Source organism: Lynx canadensis, chromosome A3 (genome assembly GCF_007474595.2).
Source record: "Lynx canadensis isolate LIC74 chromosome A3, mLynCan4.pri.v2, whole genome shotgun sequence".
NCBI classification, from domain to species: Eukaryota; Metazoa; Chordata; class Mammalia; order Carnivora; family Felidae; genus Lynx; species Lynx canadensis.
The window spans coordinates 100,557,518-100,566,079 of record NC_044305.1 but is presented as its reverse complement, the minus strand read 5'-3'; positions in this window follow the sequence as shown (position 1 = coordinate 100,566,079).

Sequence of the window (8,562 nt, the reverse complement as noted above, 5' to 3'; positions counted from 1 at the left end):
AGGGGCAGAGAGAGAGGAAGACACAGAATCCAAAGCAGGCTCTGGGCTCTGAGCTGTCAGCACAGAGCCTGATGCAGGGTTCAAACTCACAAACCGTGAGATCATGACCTGAGCCCAAGTCAGAGGCTTAACCCACTAAGCCACTCAGGTGCCCCTCCACTTCTTTTTTCTTAATAGTTTTCCTCTCTCTAGGGAAAAGTCCCCATATGTTAATATATGTTGTCTACTTTTACCACTAAATATTTTACATATTTATCACAGTTATTTTAAAACATGGAGCTGATTATGCCAACATACAGGACAGCTCTGTGTTTGGTTCTACTGTGTACTTTATCACTTGACAATGGATTTGTTTTTATTTCTCTTTAAATTTTTTTTTTAAATTAAATAACAGATATTATATGTCAAATAACAGAAGATCCTGGGATACATAATATTCATGCTCAGAAAAAGGCATATCTCTTCTGTCAAGCTGTAGTGTGTGGTATTGGGACAATGTAGTTGGTCCCAAATTATCTGGCACTGGGTTTTATGTTTATTAATTGGATTCAGCTTATTGTACTTTGAATTATGTGAGAGGAAGTCAAGGCCAGGACTAAGATAAGGTAAGTGAGGCATTTGCTGAGGTAAAAAATGAGACAGGGTCCATAAAAGCTACGCTGAGCTATTTTGGAGCCTGAGGCGGAAGGATAAATCAGTAATGCCATTTCTGTATTTAAAATTTTTAGGGGCACCTGGGTGGCGCAGTCGGTTAAGCGTCCGACTTCAGCCAGGTCACGATCTCGCAGTCCGTGAGTTCGAGCCCCGCGTCAGGCTCTGGGCTGATGGCTCAGAGCCTGGAGCCTGTTTCCTATTCTGTGTCTCCCTCTCTCTCTGCCCCTCCCCCGTTCATGCTCTGTCTCTCTCTGTCCCAAAAATAAATAAACGTTGAAAAAAAAATTTTTTTAAAAATAAAATTTTTAGATTTTGCTCATCATAGATGTTTTTGCATAACTTTGAGTTTTTGTAAATATTGCATTAAAATATTATTTATCGTAAGTGCTGTGTTTGGGGGGGGGTACCCTTTTTTTGTGCCACGGGCAAGTTCCTCATTTGCTACATTTGCCTCACACTAGCCCTGATCCTACAGTATCAGAACATTTCTTTAAGCAGCACTTGGTATCTGAATATCTGGAAGATTTGTCTTCCTTTTCTTCCTCTACCCACAGATGTCAGCAGATCCCATGTGACTGTATCTCAGGGGTCTTGCTGAGCTTTTCTATCTCCTCCAAGCAGCAGATATTGCCCGATTCTCAGCGTAAGGCCTGGAGTGCTTGGGGGAGTTTCTCCAGGGGGGCTCTCAGCTTACCTGTCTCTCCCCAGTGGTAGGCAACTGCTCCCTCACATTCAGTGTAAGACCCAGAGTGATTCTCCATGCTCGTTTCACCCTCAGACATCAACAGGCCTAACACTTCTGTGCCTCAGAAGGTGTCTCTCAAATGGCCCGTCTTAACCTTTCTTCTGAGAGGTCAGTGAAAAGGTCTATGGAAAAGAGTTGGCAGTTTAGTTCAGACTCACCTGTTTCTTCACATTCCAGGAATTCTAAACTGTCATAGACCACATCCTGCCTTTAGAAACTCATATAAAATTCAGCTGTTTTCTTCTTGCCTGCATCCACAGATTCTTCCTTCTGCTGTTTCTGCTGCTCTACCATGAATGAAATCAGCCATGGGTTCCTTTTCTCCTAAGAAGGTTTTCCACTTCATGGCTTTTCATTTATTAGATTTCTTTGGAGCTTCTAATGGACTTAACCATGATTCTGTAGATTACTCAGCTCATTTTCATCATTACAGTGAGAACAAAATCCTCTTGAAGTTTTCTACATCCAAAGTAGAAGGCAAAAGGCAATTTTGTTTGCTTATATTACTCTTTTGATAAAAACTGGTCTGACTCTGATGTACTGTTTGAAACTTTTGACCCTTAGATGACCATGATCCTGGATACACTTGCCTTTGACTCAGTCTTAACCCCAACGTTTATGCATTCCCTGCATCTAAACTAGGCTTGCCTACCTTCTCATTCAAAGCTTCTGCCTGGGATTCTTCTATCCTGTCTTATTTTCTTTGAATCTATTCTTAGTAGCACTGGTTAATAGCAGTTCCTCAATAAATATTAAACTGACCCTTGACAGTTTGAATCTATTGCTCCCATGTTCCTTGCTGATTCCCCTTTCATGTATATTCTGAACCAACTTCCTTCTTTACACAGTTCTCTCCAAATTATCTGTATCCTTGCCTTTGTCTCTGTTATGCCCAGGATCCATTTTCAGCTTACTGGACATGACCAGGCATGGCTGAAAGGAACCAGAGATACCAGGCAGATCCGTGAGATCAGCAGATGCGCCAGACAGATTTCTCTGCTAAACACAGCATTACCACAGAAAAGTCTGGGCACATACACACAGCTGGAAAAACCAGAAAGTTTGGCATTCAAAGACAGGGCACAAACACCTGGAAAGAAAAAAGGGAAAAGGCAGGACAATATGCCTAAATGAACCAGGTAGAATTTACCAGTGAAGTCATCTAGTCCTGGGGTTTTCTTTACTGGGAGGTTTTTGATTACTGACTTGATCTCTTTACTTATTATAGGTATGTTCAGGTTGTATATTTCTTCTTCAGTCAATTTTGGTGCTTTGTGTGCTTCTGGGAACTTGTCCATTTCACATGTGTTATCTAATTTGTTGGTGTATAATTATTCATAGTATTTTCTCATAATTCTTTTTATTTTTATAAGGTTGATAATATCCCCACTTTCACTTCTAATTCTATTGAGTCCTTTTTTTTTTTTTTGGTTAGTATAGCTAAAGGTTTGTCATATTTGTTGCTGTTTTTCAAAGAAACAACATTTGGTGTCATTAATTCTCCTTATTGTTTTCTAACCTTTATTTCAATGATTTCAAATCTTTATTATTTTCTTTCTTCTGCTAGCTTGGGATTTAGTTTTTTCTCCTCTTCCTAGTTTCTTAAAGTGTACAGTTATTGACTTGAGATCTTTTATTTCCCTCTGTGCACGGTTTTTGCTGCATGCCCTAAGTTTTGGTATGTTGTGTTCTTGTTTTTACTTGTCTCAAGATATTTTCTAATTTCTCTTATGATTCTTCTTTGACCCAGTGATCATTTAAGAGTGTTATTCAATTTCTACTTCATCAATTTTCTTGTTTTTCTTTTGTTAATGATTTATAATTTTATTCTGTTGTCAATGAATATGCTTTGTATGATTTCAATTCTTCTAAATTTATTGAGACTTATTTTGTGGCTGCTGCTGATCTGAGAGGTGGGGGATGGTAGGTAGGTAAGGAAAAATGCCAAACAATGCTCTATTAAAAAAGTGTGGCAGCTTCTTCTGCAGTTAGCATTCCCTGGTTGTTATAAGTTTTTATTATGTTCTAAGGTTCTGTAAAGTTCATTCAGATGGCTTTTACAAACTTAATCATTGCTTTAAAAGAGGAGCAGAGTTTGGGGTGCCTGGGTGGCTTGGTTGGTTAAGCCCCTGACTCTGGCTCAGGTCATGATCTCATGGTTCATGAGTTCAAGCCCCACACAGGGCTCTCTGCTGTCAGTGTGGAGATGGAAACCTAAGATCTTCTACCCCTCCCCTGTTCTCTTTCTCTCAGAAATAAACATCTAAAAAAATAAAAGAGGAACAGAGTTTTAAACGTCCCTACTCTGCCATTTTCAGTCCTTTATGATTTTTGATTTTCATGCATTTTACCTTTACATATGTCATAAGGCCCAAAATGCATTTTTACTATTTTGTTTTCAATTTTCTATTAAAGAGATAATAAGAAAAATCTTAATTGTTTACCCATGCAGTTGCCATTTCTGGGGGTTTTCACTCCTTGATGTAGATACAGGTTCCCATTTGATATCTTTTTTTTTTTTTTTTTAATCTGTAGAACTTCCTTTAACATTTCTTGTATTGTGGCTATGCTGGTGAGTTTCATTTGATTATCATGTGACTTGAGATATTTTTCTTCATGTTCTTATGCTTGAAGGTGTTGAGAGTCTTGGATCTGTAGATTTACAAATTTTCAAATAATTTGAAAAAAACTGGTTATTACTTCAGATATTTTTGTTTTGTTTTGTTTTCCTCTCTATCTTCTTTCTCCTACTCCAGTTGTACGTATTTTGGGCCAACCTGAAGTTGTCCTACAGCTGATGCCCTGTTAGGTTTTATTTTAGATCATTTTTATTGCTATGATCTCAAGCTTACTAATTTTCCTTCTGCAGTATCTAATCTGCTGCTAATCTCTCTCATTTTTCACCTTCTTGATCATATGGGATATATTAATAATAATTGCTTTAGTGTTCTTGTCTACTGATTCTATTATCCATGACGTATGGGTCTGTTTCAATGGATTGATTTTTCTTCTCATCATGGATGGTATGTCTCTCTCTCTCTCTCTTTCTCTCTCTCTCCTGGTGGTTTTTTGATCAGATGCCAGACATTGTGAATTTTGCTTTCCTAGATGCCAGATACTTTTTGTATTCCTATAAATAGTACTAAGCTTTGTTATGGTGTTTTATCAAATGACACTGGGTGGTTACAAATATGACAAATGATCCCACAGCAAAAATTGGGTAGTCATCTGAAAAAAAGGTAAAATTGAATTTCTACATCATACTTTACACCTGAAGTTCAAAGATTCAAGCAGGAAAAAATAAAACTGTAACAGTGCTAAAAGAAAACTAAGAAAACTTTTAAATAATTATTTTTTTTGCATCTGTATCTTCTAATCAACTATCTAAGAGTTTACAGATTTAAAATAAACAACATTGGGGCACCTGGGTTGCTCAGTTGGTTAAGCGTCCAGCTTCAGCTCAGGTCATGATCTTGCGGTTCATGGGTTCGAGCCTGGTGTCAGGCTCTGTGCTGACAGCTCAGAGCCTGGAGCCTGCTTCAGATTCTGTGTCTCCTTGTCTCTGCCCCTCCCCCACTCATGCAAGTGCACGTGCTCTCCCTTTCTCTCTCTCAAAAAAAATTAAAAATATTAAAAAAATAAAACATTAAAATAGACAATGAAATGCTGATGACCTATAAAATGAACATAAATCCAACCGAATGGCTCTGCCTTAGGAGTAAGCTGTATGAATAGCATCTGGGAGGTATTCCAAAGACTCTACAAAACTTTCCCATCTGTATGACAAAGTATCCACAACCAATCTACTGTCTTTCTAGGTCCTACCCCCTCAGGTCTCTACTTTTGTCATCATGCACATCTCCCACAGAGCCCTTTTAGCCTCTGAGAGCTTTCTGGGGGTGAAGCGGTCTTTCTTGTGGTATTATTAACAGTGTTGCTGAAAGCTCTTAATTGCATTGTGAAACAACAGACACAAGGAGAGGTACTTGAACAGTGGAAAGAACAAGGGCTTTGAGTCACGCATGGGTCCTGAGTCATGCCCTGGCTCCATCATTTACTGTTTGATTTGGCACATTATCTAATCTCTATGGGTCTCAGTTTACTCACAGATAAGATAGCCCCAGTAATACTTATCACACAGTTTTATAGATAGATCGATCGATCGATAGATAAAATAATTAATAACATATTCACATATATGTTATTTTCATTAATTAATGAAAATTACATTATTCATTATTATTCATCATTCATTATTAATGAAAATAACATGATAAATACTATTTTCATGAAAGAAGAGATGTTTAGCTATACATATTTTAAAGCATACATATGCCACAACAGTATTTATAAAATTAATTTTGAAATAGCAAATTATCATAGCACTTTCCTTTGGAAATGAAGAAAATTATCCTTCTAATATGTCAAGGAAGACAGAGTTTGCATTGTGAGAAAGGAAACATTTCTATAAAGCACAAAGAGTCATACATTTTAAACTCTCCAGGGCTCACAGTTGAACTGATGAGATCAAGAGGTTAAGAAAATTAAGATGTATAAGGTTTTCACTGTCAGTGATTTCTAAGAGTGATAGCCTTTCAGAACTCCATTTTATTTGCCTAAAGTGAGAGAGGCATTCCCCCCATAACACAAAAGCTCTGGGAAGTAAAACTGGTTTATCTCTTCCATATTTGGAGAAACACAGGTTTAATCCTTGCAGTTCCTGGTTTAACAAGAGCCATAGAGAAGTAATACGTAACATTGGAAAGTTGAAGAAGTATTCATGAAAAAAGCAAACTATTGAATAGACCACCTTAAATATTTTTTCTGTTTAAATGTCTTCTTACTTCCAAAAAAAACCATATCTTGACTTATTTCATTTAACTGAACTTGGCTATTAGAACCAGTAATAAAGTATAACTGAGGACATAGTTGATGCGATGAGAGGCTTGAGAAAAGTAAAATCCTCTCATTGGTCCATTTACTTGCCATGTGGCATCCTCAAAACCATTTTTCACATCACCGTATACCTGCCAGAATGGCCAAAATCCAAAACACTGACAACATCAAGTGCTGGTGAGGATGTGAAACAATAGGAACTCTCATTCATTGCTAGTGGGAATGAAAAATGGTATGGCCACGTCAGAAGACAGTTTGACAATTTCTTAAAAAACTAAGCATATTCTTACCATGGGATCCAGCAGTTGTGCTCCTTGATACTTCCCAAAGGAGTTGAAAACTTATGTCCACTCAGAAACCTGCACACAAATGGTTATATTAGCTTTATTGCTTTATTATATCAGCAGTTGTCCAAACTTGAAAGCCACCAAGATGTTCTTTAGCAGATAAATGGATAAATAGACTGTAATACATCTAGACAATCAGTACTTAAAAAGGAATGAGCTCTCAAGCCATGAAAAGACAGGGAAGATTCTTTTTTTATTTTATTTTTAAAATTTTATTTATTAAAAAAATTGTTTTAATATTTATTTATTTTTGAGAGAGAGAGAGACAGAGTGTGAGTGGGGGAGGGACAGAGAGAGAGGGGGAGACACAGAATCTAAAATAGGCTCCAGGCTCTGATCTGTCAGCACAGAGCTGACACAGGGCTTGAATTCACAGACCACAAGATCATGACCTGAGCCAAAGTCAGATGGTTAACCAACGGAGCCACCCAGGTGCCCCTAGATGCATACTACTTAAGTGCATACTACTAAGTAAAAAATGCTGATCCAAAAAAGTTACATACTGTATGATTCCATTTGTATGACATTCTGGAAAAGGCAAAACTATGGAGACAGTAAAAAGATCAGTGGCTGCTGGGGACTGGGAGCTCAGGGAGAGGGATGAATGGGCAGAGCACATAGGATTTTTAAGGCAGTGAAATTACTCTGTGTGATACTGTAATGATGGATACATGTCATTTTACAGTATCCTACACATTATACATAAAATGTACAACACCAATAGTGAATGTAATGTAAGTTATGGACTTTGGGTGATTACGATGTGTCAATGTAGACTAATCAGTTGTAACAAATGTACCACTGTGGTGGGGAATGTTGATAAAGGCGGATAATAATTCCTGCTCATGTTTGAAACACAGCTCCAGTGCCACTTCTCTGATGCTTCCAGGGTAGGCTGAGCATCAAACCTTCATTCTCCTGCTCTTGGGGCTCAGAGATTAGGGTGGGTGTGTGAGGTGGGAGGTTAGTCAGCAGAGAAGGTGATGAATGCCATGATAGGAAGTACAGGGTTCTGTCTGAGCTGCAGGTTTGTGGAAGAAGTGACACTGCAGCTGTTAGCCAAGCAACGAGGGGATAGAGAGACAGTTTTATGCCAAGGGAAGAGTAAGTGTAAAGGCCCAGAGAAATAAGGCTAAAAAGTTATACTGGCCCAGGTGAAAAGGAGCTTTTAAGCCCTGTCAAGGAGTTTGGATTTTCTCCTGAGAGCATACACCAGCCATTGACTGGTTGAAGCAAGCTTAAGCAAATCATGAATTAGGAGGAGATGAGAGCAGATGCAGGGAGATGAGTCAGGAGACTGTTCTCTTAATCAAGAGGAGAGAAGATAGTGGCTTGGTCCAGATTAGTGACAGAAGAGATGGAGGAAGTGGAAGGGTTTGGGAAACAATAAGGAATATACAGTAGGACTTGGTGATGCTTAAAAGGGGCTAAAAGTATAGGAGGAATCCAGGATATTTCCAGGTTTTCTGGCTTGAACCATGGGTGGATGGTGACCTTAGCCATGAAACGGGAGACAGGTAGGAAACCTGGTTTACTGCAGATGTGAATTGATCTAAGGACACTTACAGCTTAATTTTTTATTTCTCAGCTACAGTGGAGTCATTTAATATCTAACAAAGATTAACTGAGCATCTGCTATGTGCCAGGCTCTATTCTAGGCACTGGGGTACAGCAATAAATAATGCAGAAAAAATTCTTGACCCCCTGGAGCTCACATGCCAGTGGGGAGATAGGGAAAAATAAATTTGGGTATTACATGGAATATCAGAAGACAATAAGTGCTATGAACGGGGTTCTAAGTGAGAAGGTGACATCTGGACAAAGACCTGAGGATGTGTGGGAACATGCATGTGGGTACCTGGGGAAAAAGTGTTCCCAGCAGAGGGATCAACAAGTGCCATGAGGCAGGGTGTACCTGTC